The sequence below is a fragment of the Vicugna pacos genome, chromosome 4 (assembly GCF_048564905.1).
Source record: "Vicugna pacos chromosome 4, VicPac4, whole genome shotgun sequence".
NCBI lineage: Eukaryota > Metazoa > Chordata > Mammalia > Artiodactyla > Camelidae > Vicugna > Vicugna pacos.
In genome coordinates, this window is record NC_132990.1 from 46579467 (window position 1) to 46604634 (window position 25168).

The 25168-nt window shown below is 35.0% G+C and overlaps 1 long non-coding RNA gene and 1 pseudogene across 1 annotated transcript in view; both read left to right on the top strand.

The window, feature by feature from the left end:
* The window catches only part of LOC140696067 (uncharacterized), a 527390-nt gene that overhangs the window by 63619 nt on the left and 438603 nt on the right, over window positions 1-25168 (top strand). The window lies entirely within an intron of this gene.
* On the top strand, window positions 8407-10245 carry LOC102526177 (large ribosomal subunit protein eL36-like; annotated as a pseudogene).

Sequence of the window (25168 nt, forward strand, 5' to 3'; positions counted from 1 at the left end):
TTAACATATTCTTCCCAGAGAAGACTGATGGCAAAACCATCTTTTCTTTTCTGCTCGCACCTCACTAAACTTTCTCCCTTTTAAAAGTATTCTCTTGGGGAGATTTACTTTTCACATCGGAACTTTTGCCATAGAGATTTACCATTTCCTAAATGCTCTCATCTATTAAAGTCATTTTAATGTTTCCTTCTTCAACATTATGAAATAGGTATTATCCTCATTTTACACATTGGAAACGAAGACCTAAAAGGTTAATTGAATTGCTCAGGATCACATAGTAATTGACATCCTTGCGATTTAATTCTTTAGGCATGATACTAACTTACCTGAAATATTGACTGTAGTGTAGATCTTTACAATTTTCAAGCAGCAATATAATCTCTTGGTTCCTCTTATTCGTTCCCTTTCTTTCTTGTCCAGTTTCTTTGAATTCTCAGCTTTCACCCATGTCACATTTCCATTTATTGCTTCTTCTGCTTTTATCATTAAACAAACTCTTTCTACTATTGCTTTGATTACTTCATCCAGGCAATTTGGCTTCATAATTTCTGTACAGAGTGTTAAGAGAGCAAACCTCAGGGTTCTGAGTTTGGTCAAATACATTGCTTTTTGTTTTCATCTCTTCTAAAATCCTCTTTGTTCAAATCTACTGAGATTCTTCAAAATCCAGTGGCTTTTTGCTTTTGTACCACAGGGAAACTTCCCCTTTACAGCATCTAGGTGGTTTCCCCTCTAAAAAGGATGCATCTTTCAGGATTCTGCCATGGACCTGTGCTTACAAGTCTCTCCCCATTCCCAATCTCAGGTAATATTTTCCTCTGCCTTCCTGCTTTAAAAAGGAGCTTCTCTCTAGTCTCCCTCCAGGATGCCTACCTAGCTTTCAAAATGTATTGAAGATTAAAAATTGTTTTCACTAGAATAATAGATTCACATATTTTTAAAGCAGTTATTTTTTCAAAAATTTATGAAGAGAAACAAGAAGTCCTTATTTCCATCCCTTCCTCCCCCCTCAAAAACTATTTCTTCTTTTATTCACCTAGATATTTCTAACTAAGTGATAAGTACTGCTATTTTCTGAATTATCAATATTTGGGTACTGTATACTAACTTCTGATATGATAGTTTAGCATTTATCTCTTTTCATTATTCTTCTAATTTCTCTGTTTCCATTATCCTATTACACTCTTCTACCACAACTTCGGTTAAATCAATTGTTAGTATTTCTAATATTATTACCTTGTAAGTATTGTACATTGCATAGCTAGGGAATATTCTGTGACTTCTTTTACTTTAAGGTACTTTTTGTGGTTAAAAATTTTCTCAAATATTTATTTATTTAATTCTCTATGAATCTATTGCTACTTTTTGCAAATAGCTCAATAGTTGTTGCAATGGTAAAAATATTTCTACATGCCAAAATATCAAATAATATATTGGTTAATTTTTTTTCCCAAGAACCCTCCTTTGACATCCCTCTGATTTATTCCAATCTAGTCTTTCATATTCTCCTTTTGTCAGAAAAATAGCTGTCATTCTGGGACATTCTTCTACTACCCTCCTGTATTTCAATCCCTGTTTCCTGGATTTCATTTAGGTAACTTTCCCATATTCTATAGCATATCCTTCAGAAGCCTTCTAATAAAAGGTGCATCAAAATTATTATTATTAGTTGAGTAAAAGGTACACTCAAATTATTATTATTCCTTGCACGTCTAAAAATGTTGATTGGTAATTTGGCTACATAGGGAATTCTAGCTTGAAAATAATTTTCCCTTAGAACTTAAAAATACAGCTTTATCACATTGTAGATACTATTGGTGTTACTAAGTTTAATGCAAGTCAATTCCTTTTCATATATATATATATATAATATATGAAACTTTTTATGACTTTTGCTTTATTCATGATGTTGTGACATTTCATGATGATGTACTTTGATACTTTTTCCATTCAATGTTCTGGGCTTTTTTAGTAGGCCTGTATGATTTGAAGTGCATGTCTTTCAGTTCTGGGAAATTTTCTTATATTGTTTATAGTATTCAGCCATTTTTTTCCTTTTCTCTCTTTTTGGAACTACTCTTAGTGAGAAGGTAAAACTCCTGAATGAATTCTCCAATTTCTGTTATGTTTCTCATTTTTCCCAGCTCTACTTTTTATTTTATTATCTGAGAGATTTTTCTCAACTTTGTCTTCCAACACTTATAACATTAACATGTTTATTTTGGTTAGTGTATTTTTAACTTATAAGAACTCTTGTTCTCCCAGTATCTCTGCTTTTCTGTTTTACATACCATGCGGTTATTGTTTTATAGACGTAATATTTCTTTTTATTATCTGAATATTTGAAAAGTTTTTTAAAATCTCACTTTTTTATTTAAAAATTTTAAAAATCTTTCTTTCATGTTGGAGCTTTTCCTCAAACACTTGGTGAAACATCAGTGTCAGTGAACAAAAGCATCAGAAAAGTAAAATTAATGGGCTGCTGTATTTGTCAGAATCTTCTCATTTGTGCTTTAGAGAAACTCAATTTAAACTAGGTCAAGAAAAAAGAGAAATCTTTTCTCATACACAATCATAAAACACAAAGCAGTCTTCAGATGTGGTTGGATTCACAGCTAATACAATGTTGTTACAATTATCTCTTTTTTTGTTGTGGTGGGGTCACCTCTTCTTCTACCACATGAAAGAAAAGAGGGAAAGAGGAGGGGTTCTCTTATCAAAAGAAGATTGTAAGCAAAAGGAGTACTTGAAAGAGAAAAACCATAACTGTCCCCTCAAGCCTCTTAGAATGACAGCATGGGAGACTCAGGACACTAAAAGAATCACTTTATTTTATAGATGAGTTATTATTGCCCCCAATAACAGAGCAAAATCTATTCCTATCTTGGTCTATGTTCTGTGATTCTCCCACATACCTCACTGAATAACATCTACTCCTCTCCCCTATCCAAATGTGTTTGAGATGTGTCCTAAAAGACAGTGTAGGCTTGACCCAGAAATTCTTTGACAGTGCTTCTCAAACTTTAATGAGCATGTAAGTCTTTGGAATTCTTGTTTAAATGAAGGTGCTGATTCAGTAGGTTGTAGTTGGGGTCTGAAATTCCATTCTTCTGAAAGCTCCCAGGTAATATTGATGCTCTTGGTTGTTGGATCACATTTTGAATAGCAAGATTTAAAGGCATTTGGTTTAGCTTCTCAAGTTGCCATTGGTTAGAAACTTTTCAAGAAAATCTGAAATTTAACCTTGGCTACAGGATGCTTTCTTAAGCTTCAAGACCAAATTAAGTCCTTCATGGCTTAGAACTTTATGTAGGTAGGCTTATGCTTCCAGGATGAATAAATTCCACTGACCACAGTGAAAAACCAAGAGTGGAAAAAAAATAAGACTTTCTGAGAGAGATAGACATTTTATAACATTCCAGTACCTCAGGCTTTCTCTGCTTCTGTATGGGCATAGACCTCAGAGGAAGTCTCTAGTCTATAAATGTGACTGCAAATGAATGTTAGATCGGCCAAAATCAATCTCCTGCCTAACAGATGCTAGCAAAATGGTTATTTTTATACAATCTGAAATTTATGAAGTAATCAGAAAAGCAGATAAGAATTAAACCATAGGCTCAATATCTGATAAGTGAATTGCCCCATCATGAGGGCACGAGTATATTTGCAAGTAGTAGGAAATCTACGTCATCCTGTGGCAGGGGTCCCTAGTTTATACACATCTTTTGTTATTATTGAATACCATTGAGTTGTATTTCAGTTCTACAGTATTGTTACTCTCAATTTTAGCTATGTGTTTTTCTCTGAAATAAGAACAGAAACTTGAATAATGACAGCATGTATTTTTTTAACTGAAGTCCCCCAAGTCTTTTCCATATCCTTATACATCTCTTAGAACGCATGTTTAACCATTCCTCACATCCCTGAAATCTTTAAATAATAAAAATGACAGCACTGCTGTGTGTAATTTTGCACCAGAAACAATCCCAGCTTTGACTGAGAAGTATGAAATGAGCACAAGGCTGGGGACTAGGGGAACCCAAGTGCTAAACCTGGCTCTGATATAACCTTCTTCAGGAACTGGGGCAAATGCTTAGCTCAATTGCCCCCAACTGATATGGTCAGGAGGCTAATAATACTTAATCTGCCTTTCCCAGAGAGAATTAATTAACTGGCAAAGCACTTTAGGTGGAATAGGGGAATGAAATGCCTATAAATACCCAAAATACTACCTTTAAGTTCTGTGAGAATGTGTTCACTAGACCTCATCACCCCCAAGACTGGTTTGCAAGTTTGTGTCCAGTGAATAATTGCTAAAATTTGAAACAGCAGTCAACATATTATATTAGAATTACAATAATGAGTATATTTATACTTTGAATGCATATTTATGTAAACCACAGGGTTATTATGAACACTTGTGATATCCTTTCACAATTCATTGATTTATACATGGAACCAACCTTAAAATTTGGTTATGTCCATTTTACAGAAAAGGAAGATAAGACACAGGTAGATTAATTGACTTAGCCAGAGTTATAGAGTATTTATGCTTTATGCCAGAGGCAGGACAAGAAAAAGAAAATAGAAAAAAAAGAAGAGAGCATTTGTTGAGGGTCTCCTAACTGCCAGATATCCTGCTAGGATTCTTTACATAAATGAATTAATTTAATGCTCACAGTAAATCTTTAGGGTATTATCCATATTGGTTTTATTTTGTCCAAGTTGTCACAATTAGCAAATGTAAGAGCTGAAGTGTATGTCTTGTTGGTTGAAAGAGCATGTTTTGCTTCTTTATTTCATTATACCTAACTATCTCTCTAAAACAGGATTGCCAATGGTTGAAGAATCTATGTTTCAGTGGCAAGGGGCCCAGTGAATCTGAACCCAGTCCTCCTAGATGTGTTCCAGAACCTTGAATGGAGAGTCCCTTTTCCCATAGCAGGTCCCATGCTCTCCATTCTAGTTGGTTCTGGTTTTCAGGTACAGTTATGCAGCATCATGATGTTCCCATTACCACCTATTATTCCTTAATTTGTCTGCCCTTCATCTGTCAACTTCTCCCAAAATTCTTTTTGAAATTTCCCAAAATATATCTTTGAACTTCTCTTTTTCTTGGACATTCCTGAAACTTTTCCCAGGTTTTAGAGACCCTCCTCCCCCTTATAAATAAACTTTATAGAGTTTATTCAGTGTTTCTTAACTGGTAGAGAGTAACTATCACATTTGTAAGATTATGAATGAACCAGATATTCTACAGAGAGAACACAGAACCTATAATGACATTCTCTGCTTTCCACAAACCACACTGCAGTGTAATCTATATCTTACCAACATATTTATGAAAACGTGGTATCAGAAAACTCAACCCAAGTGCAGAGGCTTAACTATTTCAAAGCCTATAATCCATTAATGGGTGTATTTCACTAATTCTAACTGGTAACTTTTTAGTAGTGTTGTAGGCCCTTGTCAGTCAGTTATAGAAAATCAGTTTTCCATGTAAGAGCCTTTGTTTGTGTTTAGAAGCTAAGAAAAATTTAATTTGTCCTCTGAATCTCTTTTTACGAAACTTCATATATGAAGCACGTGTGCTCCATGGTATTCTTGGTTGTATATATTCTCAGACTTATTAAGAAGGTTTATAAAATTATGTGATCAATGGAATTGGATTTTTTGTTGTCTCTTAAGATAAATGTATTGGCAATATTGAGCTTATTAAGAGGATAACAGTCTTGAAAATGGCATATAAAAGTTAGAATCATGACTCATAAACTTGGGACATAATATATATATATATATATATATATATATATATATATATATATATATATATATATATATATTCACTAACCATTTAGCGTAACAATTAGTTTGTTAAGTAAAACTCCACTTAGATTTCATGTTTGTAAACCAAAGGGAAGTAGTTTGAGGAACCTCAGTCAGGACAATCTGTTTACAAACTAGCTATTTCTATCAGTTTTTCTATATATCATCATCATGGAGCCTTTTTAATTAAGGAAAGTGGAGGTTTGTTATGAATTAATCAGTGAATCTGAGCTATGTCTCATAGCAATTCTGAATATTCAGAAAAATATTCAAAAATGGACAAACACAGTCCATTTGGTTGTTAGGACAATCCAGAAATTTAGAATCTTCCAAACTGACTGCTTAGAAAGCGACAAATTCACAAGTTAAATACATAGCTCATTCATTTCTTGCTTTGGTTACACTAACAGAGCAAATATGTTTGAGACTGAGTGTTTGGGGGTTTTGCACTCCTGGATTACTATATCATTTACCTATGACTGTCCACCAGCTCAGCCCAAAATATAATGGTTTAAAACAACCCACCATTTCTTTGCTCATGAATCTGTGGGTTGGCAAGTAGGGCTAGGCTCAGCTGAGATAGCTTGGCTCTGTACCACTATGTTTTGAGCTAAACTCAGTCTTGTATTTGGGCCATGGCTGGGGAAGCTCAGGCTGCTCTCTGTATGCGCTCCCATCCTCCAGGAGGCTAGCCCATGCTTTTCTATATAGTAGTAGAAAAGCAAGAAGAGAGCATAAGCCCCAATGCACAAGCCTTTATCTAGCTTCTGCTCACATCATATTTGCTGATATCTCATTGGCCAAACAAGTCACATGGCTCAGCAAAGTCATTGTGGGAGAAGACTAAACAGGGAACAGATATGGAGATGAATAATTCTCTAGAATCATGTAGAATGTAATAACAATTGACCACAATTACTAACACAAAGATCCATGGAGCCATTTCATCTTTTAGAAAATGAATATTAGATCAGATCAGGTGTGGGAAAACCATGGCCTGTGGAACAAACCTAACCTGCCACCTGTTTTTGTAAATTCTATTGAAACACAGCCATACCCATTCATTTATATATTGTCTATGGTTCTTTTGTGCCACAGTGGCAGAGTTGAGTAATTACTGCAAAGATAATATGGTCCACAGAGCCTTAAATATTTACTCTCTGGACCTTTACAGAAAATGTTCACCAACTCTGAATTAGATAATTGACCTTTTTTTTTCTATCTCTAAACTGTAAAGCAACAGGATTTCAACAGAATACTTTTTACAGTGTTACTGAGCTCTTCATCAAGATGGTAGAGTAGAAAGAGCCTGAACTCATCTCCTCCCATGGACACATGTAAACTACAACTACATGTAGACCATTTTTCTCTAAGAACAAACTGAAGACTAGCAGAATATCTCTTCTACAGTTAAAAGAAAAAAACCATTGGGATATGTAGGAGGGGCAAATATGTAATACAGTCAGGACCCATACTCCTAATGCAGAGACCCACAAACAGAAGGGGATATCACAAACTTGGAGGTCTTCCCTGAGGAGTGAAGGATTTAGCTCCATACTGGGAACCCCGGCCCTGGGGTCTGACACCAGGAATATGAACACCCATTACTGGCTTTGAAAACCAGTGGAGTTTACTTCCAGGAGAGCCTGAGGGAGAGTCTCAGGAAACTGAGACTCAATACTTAAAGAGGTTATGCATAAACTCACTCTGTCTGAATCCCAGCACAGAGGTAGCAATTTGGAAAGCGCCTGCTGCTCTAGCTTACCTGCCAACACTGCCCCAGCAACACCCGCTGGCCTGCATCTAGATCAAGCTCCAGCCCTCATGCCAAGGTGGTGGACTCCTGTTGCACCCTGAGAAAATCCCGGGTCCATGCCCAGCTCAAACTCCAGCCCCCCTGCCAAGGCAACAGCCCCCAGTGCAACCCAGGAAAAGCCCTGGTTGACATCTGCTCCAGCTCTGGGGACATGTGGTTTTCATAAGGATATTCCTACACAGGGTCACACCTTCAAGACTTGGGGAGGTCACTGTTTCACATAATTCATAGAAACAAATACAGAAAGTCAAACAAAATGAAAAGACAAAGGAATTTGTTCAAAATGAAAGAAAAGATAACCCTCCCTAAAAACCCTAATGAAATGGAGATGAGTGATTTACCTGGTAAAGAGTTCAAAGAAATGGTCATAAAAATTCTTACTGAATTTGGCAGAAAAATGGAGAAACACAGTGAGAACTTCAACAGAGAGTTAGAAAATATGGAAAACAAACAAACAAACAAATCATAGATGAAGAATACAACACCTGAAATGAAAAATGCGCTATAGGGAATCAATAGTAGATTAAACATAATAGAATAATACATAAGCAACCTGGGAGATAGATAGTAGAAATCACCTAATTAGAAAAGCAAAAAGGAAAAAGAATTTTTAAAAATGAGGATAGTTTAGGGACCTCTGGGACAGCATCAAGCATACTAACATTCATATTATAGGAATCCCAGAAGGAGAAGAGACAAAGTGGGAGAAAACTTATTTGATGAAATAATGACTGAAAACTTTCCTATCCTAGAAAAGAAAAATATTCAGGTCCAGAAGGTATAGAGAGTTCCAAACAAGATGAACCCAAAGTGATTACCAAGACATATTCCAATTAAAATAGCAAAAGTTAAAGATAAAGGGAAAAATTTAAAGGCAGCAAAGGAAAAATGAGTCACATACAGGATAACCCCAAGAAGGCTATTAACCAATTTTTCAGAAGAAACTTTGCAGACCAGAAAGCAGTACCATGATATACTTAAAATACTGAGAGGTAAAAACCTACAATTAAGGGTACACTACCTGGCAGGATTATTATTCAGAATTGAAGACTGAAGGAGAGACAAAGAGTTTCTCAGATAAACAAAAATTGAAAAAGTTAATTACCACTAAATCTGCCTTATAAGAAATATTAAGGGATCTTCTTTAAGTGAAAAAGAAAGGGCCATACCTAAAAATAAGAATATATATGAAAGAAAAAAAATGTCACTAAGATATGGTAAAGGCAGTGGCTCAACCACTTAAAAAGCTACTAGAAAGGTTAGAAGACAAAAGACATAAAATCAACTATGAGTGAAAAGTTACAATGAAAAGTTAAGGGATACACAAAATAACAAGATGTAGAATATGACCTCAAAAACATGAAGTGGGGAGTAAAAAATGTAGAGCTTTTAGAATATGTTCAAACTTAAGTGAACATTAGCTTAAAACAAATAGCTATGTATATAGGTTGATACATATGAACCTTATGCTGACTGCAAACCAAAAGCCTATAATAGATAACATAAAAAAAGAGAAACTAACTGAAACATAAAACTAAAGAAAATACTAAACCACAGGAGAAGAAACTAAAAGGAGAAAGGAACAGAGAAGAACTAAAAAAAAAAAAAAAAAAAAAAAAAAAAAAAAAAAAAAAAACCAAAACCAAACAAACAAAAAACCCACCATAAAATAATGAACAAAATGGCAGTAAGTGCTTAGCCGTTAATAATCACTTTAAATGTAAATGCAATTAACACTCCAATCAAAAGACACAGGCCAGCTGAATGGATGGGGAAAAAAAAAAGACCCATCTATATGCTGCATACAACAGATTTACTTCAGAGCTCCAGACTGGAAGCAAGAGGATGGAAAAAGATATTCCATGTAAATGGAAATGAAAAAAGCTGGGGTAGCAATACTCATATAAGAAAAAGACTTTACAACAAAGACCATAACAAAAGACAAAGAAGGACATTACATAATGATAAAGGGGTCAATCCAAGAAGAGGATATAACACTTGTAAATTTATGTGCCACCAACAGAGGAGCACCTAAACACATAAAGCAAATATGACAGGCACCTAAATACATAAACCAAATATTGACGGACGTAAAGGGGAAATTTGACAGTAATACAATACAGTAGGGAACTTTAATATCCCACTTACATTAATATATAGATCAGGCAGAAAATCAATAAGGAAACACTGGCCTCAAACAACACATTAGACTGGAATGCCCAAATAGATGTCTATAAAACAGTCCAATCAAAAACATGAGGCTCTTCTGCCGTGGCAGCCATAGGAGAGAGGCAGCCATGGCTTTGTGTTACCCCATGGCCGTGGGCCTCATCGAAGGCCACAAGGTGACCAAGAACGTGAGCAAGCTGAGGCACAGCCGCTGCTGTGGACGCCTCACCAAGCACACCAGGTTCATGCGGGACATGATCCAGGAGGTGTGTGGCCTCGCCTCTTATGAGCAGCAGGCCATGGAGCTGCTCCAAGGACAAGCAGGCCCTTAAGTTCATCGAGAAATGAGTGGGACACACATCTCTGCCAAGAGAAAGAGAGAGCTGAGCAGCGTCCTGGCCACCATGAGGAAAGCGGCTGCTGAGAAGGACTGAGCCCCTCCCATCTTCACATAATAAAACATTTTCAGAAAAAAAAAAAAAAAGCAAAGCAACCACCAAAAAAACTCCATGAGAATATAAATTCTTTTCAAGTGCACCTGAAACATTCTCCAGGATAGGTCACATACTGAAACACAAAACAAATTCTCAATAAATTTAAGAAGATTGAAATCATATCAAGCATCTTTTCTAACCACAATGGTATGATACTAGACATTAATTATAGGGAGAAAACGTGGAGACTAAAAAACATGCTATTAAAAAAAAACAATGGAACAATGAAAAAATCAAAGAGGAAATCAAAAAGTACCTTGAGACAAATGAAAGTAGAAATACAACATTCCAAAATCTTTGGGATGCAGCAAAAGCAGGTCTAAGAAGAAAGTTCACAGAGACACATGCCTAGCTCAAGAAACAAGAAAAATCTCAAATAAGCAACCTAACTTTACACCTGAAGGAATTAGAAAAAGAACAAGCAAAGCTCAAAGTTAGTAAAAGGAAGGTAATAATAAAGAACAGAATGGAAATAAATGAAACAGGGATTTTTTTTAAAAAAAGGAAAAAAATTAATGAAACTAAGAGCTGGTTCTTTGAAAAGATAAACAAAATTGACAAACCTGTAGCCAGACACATCAAGAAAAAAAGAGAGTCTAAATAAAATTAGAAATGAAAGAGGAGAAATTACAACTGATATCACAGAAATATAATCATAGGATAATACTATGAACAGTTATACACCAACAAATTAGGCAACCTATCTAGGAATGGATAAATTCCTAGAAACATACAGTCTTCTAAAGACAGAGTCAGTAAGAAATAGAAAACCTGAACAGACTGAATACTAGTAATGAGATTGAATCAGTAACCAAAAAATTCCCAGCAAAGTTCAAGACCATATGGCTTCATGAATGAATTCTATCAAGTGATTAAAGAAGAGTTAGCACCTATTCTCAAATATTCCAAAAGATTTAAGAGGAGAGAATGCTTCCAACTTATTCTACAAAGCCAACATCAAGCTGATACCAAAACTAGACAAAGAAAAAAAGAAAACTACAAAAAAAGAAAACTATAGGCCAGTATATACACCTGACGAACATGAATATAGATGTAAAAATTCTCAGCAAAATATTAGCAAACTAAACTTTAAAATACACTAAGAGGATTATCGTTTATCTGTGATACATTATGATGGTTCAATATCTGTAAATCAATGTGATACACCACCACATTAACAAAAGGAAGGACAAAAATTACTTGATTATCTCAATAGATGCAGAAAAAGCATTTAACAAAATTCAAAATCCATTCATGATTTAAAAACAAACCTCTCAACAAAGTAGTATAGAGGGAACATATCTCAACATAAAAAAGGCCATATGTGATGGGTAAAATTTAAAATATAGCCATGGCTAACATCATGCTGAATGGAGAAAATCTGAAAACTTTCCTTCTAAGATGAGGAAAAGGACAGGATGCCCACTCTTGCCACTGTTATTCACCATAGTGTTGGAAATACTAGCCACAACAGTCAGACAAGGAAAAGAGATAAAGGGCATCCAAATGGAAAAGGAGGAAGTAAAACTCACTTTCACTATTTACAGATAATATGATGCTGTATATAGAAAATCTTTAAAAACCCACCCAAAACTATTAGAAGTAATAAATAAATCTGGTACAGTTGTAAGATACAAAATAAACAGAAATCTGTTGCATTTCTTTATACTAATAATGAACTATCAGAAAGAGAAATTAAGAAAAAAATTCCATTTACATTTACATCAAAAAGTATAAAACACCTAGGAATAGATTTAACCAAGGAAGAAAAAGACTATAAGGCATTGATAAAAGAAATTAAAGATGAAACAAAGAAATGGAAAGATACACCATGCTCATGGGTCAGAATAATTAATATTGTTAAAATGTCCATAGTACCCAAAGCAGTCTACAGATTCAGTGCAATCCCTGTCAAAGTACCCATATTATTGTTTACAGAATTAGAAAAAATAATTCTAAAATTTGTATAAAACCACTAAAGATCCCAAATAGCCAAAGCAATCCTGAGAAAGAAGAACAAAGCTGGAAGTACGATATTCACCCTGACTTCAAATTGTATTACAAGACTATAGAAATCAAGCCATTATGGCACTGGCACAAAAAAAGACACATAGATCAATGAAACAGAATACAGAGCCCAGGAATAAACCCATGCGTATATGGTCAATTAGTTTACAACCAAGGAGGCAAGAATACACAGTGGGGAAAGGGGCAGTCTCTTCAATAGTGTTGGGAAAGCTGGACAGCTACTTGTAAAAAAAAAGTGAAACTAGACCATTTTGTTACATGATGCACAAAAATAAACTCAAAGTGAATTAAACACTTAAAAATAAGATCTGAAACTGTAAAACTAGAAGAAAACATAGGCAGTTTGCTCTTTGACATCAGTCTTAGCAATGTATTTTTGGATCTGTCTCCTCAGGCAAAAAAAGCAAAAACAAACAAATTTGACCACAGCGAACTAAAAAGCTCTTGCATAGCAAACGAAACCATCAACAAAAAGAAAAGGGCAATCTACTGAATGAGAGCAGATATTTGCAAATGCTATGTTTGATAAGAGGTTAATATTGAAAATATATAAAGAACGTATACAACTCATAATAAAAAATCTGATATAAAAATGGGTAGAGGACCTGAATAGATGTTTTTCCAAAGAAGACATACAGATGGCCAACAGATGCATGAAAAGATGCTCAGTATCACTAATCAATAGGGTAACGCACATCAAAACTGCAATGAGATATCACTTTGCACAAATCAGAATGGTTAGTATCAAAACAACAACAAGTAACAAGTGTTGGTGAGGATGTGGAGGAAAGGGAACCCTCTTGCACTGCTGGCAGGCATGTAAATTGATATAGTCACTATGGGAAACAGTATGAAGGTTCCTCATAAAATTAAAAATAGAACAACCATGAAATTCAGCAATTTATGCAAAGAAAATGAACACTAATTTGAAAAGATATATGCACTCCAGTGTTCATAGCAGCATTATTTATGATAGTCAAAATCTGAAGCAACCTAACTGTCCATAAACAGAGGAGTGGATAAAGAAGATATGAGATATACATCCTCTTGGAATGGAATGGAATACTACTGAGCCATAAAAACAATGAAATCTTGGCATTTGTGACAACATGGATGGACCTGTAGAGTATTATGCTTACTAAAATAAGTCAGACAAAGACAAATACTGTATTTTTACTTATATGTGGAACCTGGAATACAAAACAAATGACCAAATATAACAAAACAGAAACAGTCTTGTAAGTACAGAGAACAAACTAGTGGTTGCCAGGCGGGAGTAGGGTGAGAAGATGGACAAAATAGGTGAAGAAGATTAAGAAGTCCATACTACCAGTTATAAAATAAGCCATGGGGGTGTAATGTATAGTACAGAGAAAATAGTTAATAATATTTTAATAACTTTATATGGTGCATAATGTATAAAAATATCAAATCATTATGTTGTACATCTGAAACTAATATAATATTGTAAGTCATCTATACTTTGATTAAATCAGTCAATCAATAAAGTATACCTGAGTTTCAGAGGTTAAAATTGAAGCGTCTTAGGAAATCAAAATCTAGAATGGGAAAAACTATATTCCCAGCCAGGACCTGAAATCATGGCTCTTTCCCTAGGAATGGAGAATATTTAAAAGATATTACCAAGAAAGGCTGTGGGATATTTAGAGAGAAAGATAAAGAACTAATCCTTTCCCTGTGTGTATGTATTGTATGTACGTATTATCTTTGTGTATGTATGTATATTTTAAATTTTATTGACTAGCACAGAAAGCCAATTCATAAGTGAATTAATCCTCTCCTCCGTCATCCCAATTTGAAGAGTTTCTAATGCTTACAAAATTACACAGGACATAACTGAAGCCAGAAGACACTGCCAAGTAATCTCACTAGATTCTATATTACAAGAATAAAGAGCTGTTAGAAAAAGTGAGATATCCATACAGGCATTTATATAACTAGCTTTTTGTTGTTGTCTGTATATTCTTAGTTTCAACTGGAGATATTTCATATGCAAGAGAAATAATTTTTCATATACATAAAGCAAGCATAATATAATTTAGTATAGTATATAATATATGTAATAGTATATAGAATAGTATGGAATAATACATATACACACACAGCCTAATAAACAGATAGATAGATAATGTAGTAATAACATAATGTTACCAGACCATAAACATTTCCCCAGCCCTTTCTCATGCTTACTACCATCATTATAAATGTGTATCTACACACACAGCCTAATAAACAGATAGACAGATAATGTAGTAATAACATAATGTTACCAGACCATAAACATTTCCCCAGCCCTTTCTCATGCTTACTACCATCATTATAAATGTGTATCTAATGATAGTCTGTGAGAAAAAACTGGTTTTGTAATGTATAATCTTTATATATTATGGAAATTTTCCATTGAATGTCACTTCAGATATCTTTGACTCTACCTATTTCTGTCAAGCTTGGAGTCTTGGGCAACTATAATTTGCTTAACACTATGTATAATAGGTTAATATTTGATGCTAGGCTAATGTCAACATTAGGCTGAGGAACTGTTCAATAATCAAGGGTCAACAGAATCAGAAAAGCAGAAAACACATACTTTAAATGTGACCTTCGACCCATGACTATTTTATTAATCTTAAAATTTTAATAATTAACATCATTAAAGTTTAGTATGGAGTTTGATTTAATTCGATGTTGCTATTGCCGTCATGATTAAATTTGTTAGAGTATGTAAAGTGTTTAAAAGAGTGCCAGATACATAATGTTTGCTGTTATTATTATTTAGTTTGCAGTGGACTTTAGTCTTGTCATTTCATGTTGACTATATTCAGTATTACTGTGTTTATATATATATACACTTGTTGAGTTTAATATGTGTACACATAGATACATACATACGTACCCCACCCTATAAAAATATAAAAACTCAGAGAAATAAGGCTAAGAGTTAAGTCAAAAAGATGAAGTGAGGCTAAAAAAGGAGAGAGGTGGGACTATATAGCTCAGTGGTAGAGTGTGTGCTTAGCAGGGGCAAGGTCCTGGATTCAATCCCCAATACCTCCATTTAAAAAAAAAAGGTAAATAAAAATAAAAATAAAAAAGGAGAAACAATGTATCATTGCATCTGGAAGAACTACAGGCAGGGTGGAACATACACAAGGAACTAATGTTGTAAATACTGAATATTTGTGGATGTCCTGTATTGTGAATGGATGTAAAAATGAACACGTGGCTTAAAAACAGGTTTGGCAAAATTGAGCATAGAATTTTTCTATCAGTTTTTTTAAAAGGCTTTATTTTTAGAGCAGTTTTAGGTTTACAGAAAAATTACTCATTAAGTATAGAGAATTGCCATATACCTCTTATCACTTTACCTTAACCCCACAGTTTCACCTATTATTACGTGTTGCATTAGTGTGGTGCTTCTGTTACAATTAATGAACCAATACTGATACAGTTTTATTAACAGAAGCTCATAATTTACATTAGACTTCACTCTTGGTGTTGTACATTCTATAGGTTTTGACAAATTTGTAATGTTATATATCCACCATTACAGTATCATACTGATTAGTTTCTCTGCCCTAAAAATGCCCAGTACTCCATCTATGCATTCCTATCCCTTCCCTCTGAGTCCCTGACAACCACTGAAATTTTTACTGTCTCCATATTTTTGCCTTTTCCAGAATGTCATATAGTTGGACTCCTACAATATGTATACTTTTCAGACTGGCTTCTTTTACTTAGTAATATGCATTTAAATTTCTTCCATGTTTTTAATGGCTTGATAGCTCATTTCATTTTAGCACTGCATAGTATGCCATTACATGGATATACCACAGTTTGTTTATCCATTCACCTCATGAAGGATATGCGGTTGTTTCAAAGTTTTGGCAATAATGAGTAAAGCTGCTATAAACATTTATGTGTGATTTTTGAGTGTACGATTCAATTCACTTCTAAGAGTGTGGTTTCTGGATCTTATGGCAAACCTATGTTTAGCTCTGTAGGAAACTGCCAAACTATCTTCCAAAGTGGCCGTATCATTTTGCCTTCCTGCCAGCAATGAATGAGAGTTCCTGTTAATATCCTCACCAGCATTTGTTGTCAATGTCTTGTATTTTAGTGATTCTAATAAGTTTAATTTTCAATTCCCAAAGAAATATGATGTTGAGCATCTTTCCTTATGCTTTTTTTTTTTGCCATTTGTGTATCTTCTTAGATCAGGTGTCTATTCGGGTCTTTTGCCATTTTTTTTAATTGTATTGGTTTTTTACTGTTGAGTTTTAATAGTTCTTTGTATATTTTGGATACAAATCCTTTATCAGGTATATGTTTTGCAAATATTTTCTCCCAGTCTGTGGCTTGTCTTTTCTTTTTGTTAACAATGTCTTGCACAGAGCAGAGGTTTTTAATTTTAAGAAGTCCAATTTGTCAATTTTTTCTTTTATGGATCATGCATTTGATGTTGTATCAAAAAAATCATCAGCAAATTGGTCACCTAGATTTATTTCTGTGTTGTCTCCTGAAAGTTTCCTGATAGTTTTTTAGGAAATTATCCTTTCAGTGCAAAAACCTTGCTTCCTTAATGCTTTCCTCTCGTCATATAATGGCTTTTTCCCTGCTTCTATTTACTTATCTAGAGAAATCTTAACCATTCTTCAAAGAGTCAGTTCAAGGCTCACATCCTTTAAAGCTTGCCCTGACTACATCAGACCACTTTGATCTCATTCTTCTTTGAACTCCTAAAGCTATGGTAATCTACACTACATTGTTTGGTACTGTATTATACTCTGTTTAGTGCTATTTAAGAAATTATTTCCATGTGTTAACCATACCTTACAGGCAAGAGAAGTTGGAAATTATGCATTCTTTATAACCACCAGCAAACTTAGTATGGGTTAGACCCCAAGCGGATTCTCAAAAATGTGCCTGGAATCAGGAAGCTGCAAAGTGAAATAGTTAAAAGCCTGAGTTTTGAAGTCACACTGACAAAATCTTATTTCACCTATGTTACTGATGCCTGTTATGATCTTTGGCAAACAACTTACCAGTCCTCCCTGACTTGAGTATGTTTATCTGTAAAGAGAAGGATAAGATAATACCTACCTAATATGTTTGATGTAGATATGAACAGGAGATAAGTGCAGGTAAGGATCTTAGCAGGCATTCTGACACATAGCATGTGCTCTGTGTTGCTGTTATTATAATATTCTTTGTATAAGTAAAGTAGACTGACTAGAGTATGAATGAACTAGGTTAGTTATAATGAAGATGTAAATATAAAATACTTTGTAACCTCTATGTGTCATTACTACTTTTAATATTATTAAGCTTAAAGGTCCATGTTGTATAGAAGAATATTCAGCTGAACTAAGAATCCTGGAAAACCCATTTCGTATCCTGACTTCACCTTTGTTCTTCCAAATTGGATCCAGCTTTCATAATTGCCACCATATATTCAACTTAGTAATCACATTTACTAGCTCTGTAATCCTGGGACAGCTATGTTCCTCCTTCCATTCTCCTCCCTAGAACTGTCTCCTCCTATTAAAAACCTATCAAAAACAATCTCTCAAAATTGTTGTAAGGGTTAAAAGATTATTATGTGAAAGTAGCACAATGTGTCACATTTTGTGGCTGTTCAATAAAAATTACATTTTGATTTCCTCACAGTGGGTGTCCTTTAAAATATCTTCATAAAATTCTCCCTTATACTCCATCTTCCACACAGTTGTCAAAATGGGCTACGAAGTGCCAGATAGGCTGAGCTGCTTCTACTTCCATGGCTTCCTGCTGTTGGCCCTATCACAGTACCTTGCAGCTGGAGACTTCAGCTCCTCTCTTCCAGTATGGTCTCAACTTCTGCTACTCTGTCTCATGTTAATAATATGAAGTTTCAATAATTTCTGCTTTCCATGTTCTATTCTTCCCTGGTTTTATACATGGCTAATTCTTTGAGACTCAGTTTACTTATCACCTCACCCAGGAAGATCCTTGGTACATATCTTCTTGCCACCAAGCTGGTATAAATCTGTGTTTTCCCTTTGTACCCTTCATTACTTGTAGGTCTTCTTCCCAGAACTGTAATCTACTCAAAGACCATGATGATGTCCTTAGTATATAACATCTAGTAGGTGTTTGTTAGTGAAGAATAGTTCTTTATTGAATTCTTTTAAAAAATATGTCTTAATACAGTGTCTTGTATGTTCTAGTCACCTTATAAATTTAATGAATGAACAATGAGTAAATATATGAACTAATACCCAAGTAAATGTGAAGATGAAAATTTTACCTGAGGACAGGATTCAGAGGACTCTCGAGATTTTCACAACTCTGTTTTTATATAAAAGATCCACATAGTACCAATATGGTAGCCACTTTAACATTAAACATACAACAGAATAAGTATATGCAATAATTATATGGCTATATAAATTTGGGGCTATAATTCTATCTTCAACAAAAGCTCTAGAATGTGTAACTTCTTAGGATTAGACAACATGTTTTATGTAAATAAAATTATATTTTTATATGTCTACTCAATGAGAAGAACTCTAAAGTGCTTCATAAACATTTATCTCACATACTGTATGCTGTTAGTTCCTTTTCTATATAACTTGAAATTTGTTAAAGTATCCACTCCCTAATAGCTTATGTCATTCAGGGATCATTATCTCCAGCTCCAGGGGTGGACTTAGATGAGTCTAAACTGGCCAATATATTCTCAACACCTTTTGCCATAATTGGTCCTAGAGACCAAATATATGTCTATCTACATGTGATATTCCCCTGGGGACTGCTAGTGATGAGCATATGACCTTAGTAGCTAAGTCAAGCTAGAGGCAGCCCCTTTTTCTCCTTAGTTGAGGGGAGGTTTTCTCTCTCGCGCATGCTAAACAGAAATGAGAAAGAACAGAGCCTTCCTTGTTTGATCTTAGAACCTTGAGGGGAACCAACACTATGGATTGCAGAATAGAGAGGTGAAAAGACTCTGCATACTTGACATTACTGAGTGTCTGCATAGGCCAGATAATTTTGCTTATTGTTTAAAATCATTTTGAGACAGATTGCCTATCACTTGCAACTAAGAGCATCCTAATTGGTACCTATTTATAACTTTTTTATGCTTCATATAAACTAAGATATAAAATAGTCTCTTTCTGATTTAGCAGTGAATTGGTTATAAAACCATAACCAACTCCCTATGGAATGAGGGCCTAACTTACAGGTATGTGTGTGAAATTTAATCACAGAACATCAAATTCTCCCCTGAAAGTGGGAGCCATTGTTAAATCAGCAGTCCACTGACCTTAAGGGAAGAAGTGTAAAGAGGAGGCTTTGCACGTGAAGGTGATAAGAGGAATCACTAGTGGAGAGGAGAGAGTGATACATCTTTTCTGGTAGCCAAAAAAGCTGAATGTAGTCTGTCTTGAGGTCATTTCACTTTTTCTCTGGATTGTCTAATGGTAGCTGAGAGCAAAATGTCTCCCTTAGGATATAACCTCCCATAAGCTGAGGAGCCAAGCATTAACATGAGGGAGAGAGAGCAGGAAAGAAAGACTGTGTGCTTTCCTGGAGCTGTTAATAATATACTGGACAAGGGCAATAAATAATTGATAGTTGTCACCTTGCTGCTTCTTGGTTATTCATGGGCTTCAAGATGGTCCTTTATCTTAGTGCCATCTAATCGTGTTACATCACATGCATTCCTTGTCGCCAGCATTAATATGTCTGCCAGTGACATGTGCTGCACACTGGCTTTTCAGAGCTATCACAAACTACTGATCTGCACCAATAAAGAGCAATGTAATTGTCACTGGTAGACAGAAATATTACCACCAGACAGAATAGTGTAAATAATACAAAAAATAACCCCCAACACCAATGACAAATCTCCATAATTAGGGAGAAGACTCTTCCATCACATCTGCTGTACGACTCCCCTGAACGAGAATTGCTATAATCTGGAGGGAAGCAGGCTCAATTCAATCAGGCTGAGCACCTGCACTCCTTTGATTATGTGCATTGCAGAGACAGAGTAGATGTGGATTCTGGAGCAAAGCAATGGGAGACTGCAAGTGAGTGTTTTAGATTTTTGTTCCTGATACCTTTACATACACCTGCAGAGGCACCACAGAAACCCAGCAGTGATTGCCTTCATTGGCAGTGTGGCTGCATTAACCCTCATATGGCAATTCCCAAATTTTGATTATAGGCAGAGTGAGAGTACCAAGTACAGAGGGAATAAATTCAGAAAGAAAGAGGAGGCAAAATATGTGCTTTAGCTGGCAGCTAAAACTATCTATACATTACATAGCTCATTTTATTCTCAAAGTGTTCAAGGGAACATTACCTAATGAATTCTTTTTATCAGATGCTGCAAGATCCCCCATGCACCTGTGGCAAACACGATCCATTCCTCCTTCTCCTTGCCAACAGAATCCCAATTTTGAAGAGGATGGCAGAATGCCCAGCTGAAGAGTAACTTCCTCAGCCTTCCTTGTAGCTAGGAGAGGAAGTGGCAGAGTTCTGGCCAATGAGACATGAGTGGAGGACTGTTGGAGATTTTTGGGATTTTTGTTTTCCTAATCAAAGGGACAGATGTTGCTGGAGCTACTGTTTTCCTTTCCATCATCTCCCTGCCTTGAATGCCTGATGTTAAAGCAGCTCCAAGTACAGATCAAGAGATGCACAGACGCAGCCCTGACCTCAGCGAGCCATGAATTAATGCCAGCAGTCACCTAACTCTAGGTTTCTTATTTGAGGAAAAAACCCTCTATTTTACTTTATTTTATTTTATTTTATTTTATTTTTTAGTTTACATGGGTGATGTTTTGTATTGTTACTTTCTAATGCTCACATTCCTACCCAGATCACCCAATCTAAAAAGTCCTTGCTACATGCCCAATAGTAAGACAAAACAGAAGTTAAAAAATTCTTTTAAAAGTCACATGGAGAAATCAAAAGAGGCAGTAAGGAATACAGCAATAAAACTAGCAACTATTGAGGAGGTACTCTGTGCTAAGCACTTTTGTAGGGCCGTTACATGCACCAACTCATTCAGTTCTCACAGCAACCATATGAAGTGGATACTTTATATACCCATTTAATAAATGGAGCAGAGGCATATTAAGGTCAAGCAGCTTGCCTGAAGGCCTACATCTAAGAGGGGATGAAGCCAAGACTCCAGGTTCCAGAGTCTAGGCTTTTAACTACCAAATTTTCTGGCTTACATTTTCCATTTCATAAAAGGAGAAAACCAAGTCAAAGTTTTAATTGATGAATCCATGGTTACATAAGGCTCTTTTTTGACATACATTTTTGATGTGTCTTGAGTATTACTAGGAAAGATTCTTTTGTGAGATATGATTTCAGGCAATTTTTGCTTGTGTAGTATTTTGGTTTTCAAAAGCTGAAAACAAAAATTTAATCTATCCATCCATCCATCATATGGAGATTACTATGGCAACTGTCTGTGCTGCATCTAACATATTTGCATTGATATGTATTGAACTTGCCCAGTTCTTGAACTATGGCATTTAAAACAACATGTTCTTTAAATTTGGATCACCACAAAGTGGATTTGAAATCCAGCTATATTTCTGTTAGGTTTTGTTTTGTTTTGTTTTCTCCAAAGGCTAGTACATCTGTTTGTTTATTCATTAATTATCATTGAAAATGAGATAATGCATGTCAAAATATTTTGGAAACCATCAAATAAAAATACATATAAATTTAAATAGTTATTATGTTATAGAGGTATTTTGGAGAATTAAGAAGCCTGAATTTTTCTTCTGGCTGTGTCTCCTTAATTACTGTGTGACATGGGGTGAGTTCACGTATCCTTTCTGGGTATTGTTGACTTGACTTTTGTTCTCTGAGTCAATGAAACTCCCTTGTTCTATGTACCAACCAAAAAATAAAAGTAAGCTGAGAACATTAGTCTTGTGTTTGGAGGCACTCGTACAGGACCTCATCCTTCCTTGTTTGTATCCATCTTGCTTTTATTTGATCTCATCTAACTCCAAATCCAAATGTGAATGATTCCATATTTAATTTCTGTTTTCAACATGAGTTCATATTTATTGAATGCTTGGCCTGTATCAGGCACAGTGGGCAATGCTTTGCTTGTACTATCTCATTTAACATATGCTAGAACTAGGAAATTTACCTATAGGCAGTCATATGACTGGACTGATTTTTTACCTCTGGTTCAGACTGGCTAGTGCCTGTGTTCTTCTGGTTGCTAATATTTTTCATATCATCCACACCACAGCTTTAGCAAAGCAGGTACAATTCTTATTTCTAATTTAGAGAGAAGGAGACACATCACTATTTGAGTAATAGATATCTTATCAAATTGTATTTTTTTTTCTTTTAGTATGCCTTGTAATTTTTTTGTCCAAAACAGGAGGACATGATGTAGTGGGTAAAAACACTGAGATAAATAGGCCTTTTCGGAGGTTTTATATTTTTCTGGCTAGGGGTTAGGCTGTGTTTACTGTTTACTCTAGCTATTATGTGAGAGGTTAAAATTTCCTCTGTTGTCTTTGTTTTTGTCTCCCCTGTTGTCTTTGAATTTCTCTAGAGACTTCTTAAAAATTGGGAATGGTTTGGGATGCATGGTTCTTTCATTGTTTTGCAGGGTCCCAAGTTGATATGAATAAGGTAAAATGGACAGGGAAGAATTCTATAGTTCTTTGGTTAGGTTTTAGTCTTTTAATGAGCCTGTGCCCCTAAGCTGTGATTTTCACAAGCACTTCTCAGTTTTGTTTTGTTTTTTCCTCTTTTGCTAGGACAGGAAGGTTAGGGAAACTGTAGTTGAGTATTTCCCTTCCCCCAGGATGATTAGTCTTTGGATAAATTCCCAGTTGAGTAGGCTCGGGTAAAGAAGTTTCTCTTGAGGGCAGGCCTTATTAAAGAGAATGCTCTGGGCATACTTCAAAATGACTGTTTTTCCCCTCCTCTTACTAGAAGCAAGAGGATTTTTCTCGAGTCTTCACTGTGAGAGGAAACTGGTAGGGCTTGTGGAGATACACTCATGAAAGTGTGGAGTTCCCCATTAAAGCTGGACCTCCCTGAGTTTTAAATTCTCAAACTTGTCAACTTTGAAACTCCAGCAATTAATTAATTACTGTTTAGGTTTTTCTTCTCTGGCACTGGTTTCTGATCTGGTAAATAGTGATTCTCTGTATCTGCCTGTTTGTCTCTTCAATTTTTGGGCAGTGTTAGCCCTGGGACCTCAGTTCTCTTATAAATCTCTTATAAATCTAAAAAGAGTTGATTTTTAGGTTTTTTTTTTCAGCTTTTTCCTTGTTATGTGGTTGGGAGTGATAAATTCCAACTCTTTACATGCTAGACAGATTGAAAACTAGAAGTTTCCACAGTTTAGACTATAGCTGATAAAAGTGCCACAAAATAAGAGAATATAAAGAAATTTTTATATTGGCCCTCTAGAAAAAAACACAAACAAAACCAAAAATGCCAATACCATAAGGATAAATTGAAAAAGCCCAACTTTTAAAAACCCCAATAAGTGTGTTAAGATCATCTACACACAGATTCTTAAAGAACCAAAGAATATATTTTAATAAGGAAGGAATATGATATACAAAACAATAAAAATAAACTTTCAAGCTCATTCTGATCACTGATGACTTAAAAAACAACAGGTTTTCCAAATTGTTGGAATAATAGAAACTTATAATAATAGAAATTATTATTACTATTATTAATTATATCTAATATTATTAATAATAGAAACTTTTAGATTAGTCCTGTTCTACCTATTCAAACATATTTCCATGATTCTCCAATATACACTCTCTTCCCATCACACAGAACTCCTCCCCATCTTCTTCTTATCCCCATCTGCCATGCCTATTGTCACCAATTCATTCTGTTCCTTTACCTTGAATAACTTATTTCCCTCTGAATTTCTTATCTATACTCATACCTCAAGGTTCAGGTCAAGTTCTGCCTCCTCTATTTGATGCTGAATCATTTCCATCCCTGCAGATGAAGTGAACGCTTCTTGAGTTTAGGAACCATGATTGATTGATTGATTGATAAATATTGTAAGACTTGTCTACCAATATCATAAAATGGGAGCAGTTGTCTAGTTTTCCTTCTGTGACTAAAATCCGACATAGAGACCTCAACCAAATGAGTTAGATATTTGCCTGCCTCAATATTTGGTCAGATTGACTTTAGGCTAGTTGAAATTTAAAGTACCATAGTGATTGTTAAAATGCAGTGTCGGCTAACATATTGCTTCTTAAACACACCCTTTTGACTACAAACATTTACATTAATATTTGTGAGAATGAATTACTCTCCTTTGAATGGGCAATTGGCAACAGATTAAAAACTTCTTCCAGAGAATGACTCAGTTCTTTTTTATATGAGTTGAAGGATTTGAACTGCTCTCAAAACTAAAAGAATACCCACCTATGGCCACATGGTAAGAAAACAAATATTCAAGTGCACATATACAGAGTATTTTTTAAGCTTGAAATCCACATTAAGCCACACACACACACACACAATTAAAAGCTTGTTCATATTTGTAATCACTTTATATTATCTACATATTTAGATGACTGTTTGAAAATGTGGGTGTCTTTTTCTTAATTAAAGAGATGCAGAGTGAAAATCAACCACATAAGCCAACATTGAACTATCTATTTTATCCTTACTTCTCAGGAGTAGATAATGCCCCAAACTGTCTCTCTCTGGCTTTTCATGATTTTAATGAGTAATTTCTTAGACCTATGGGCAATTGTAAGATGGGATGTAGTGGGTTGATAGGATGCCAGTG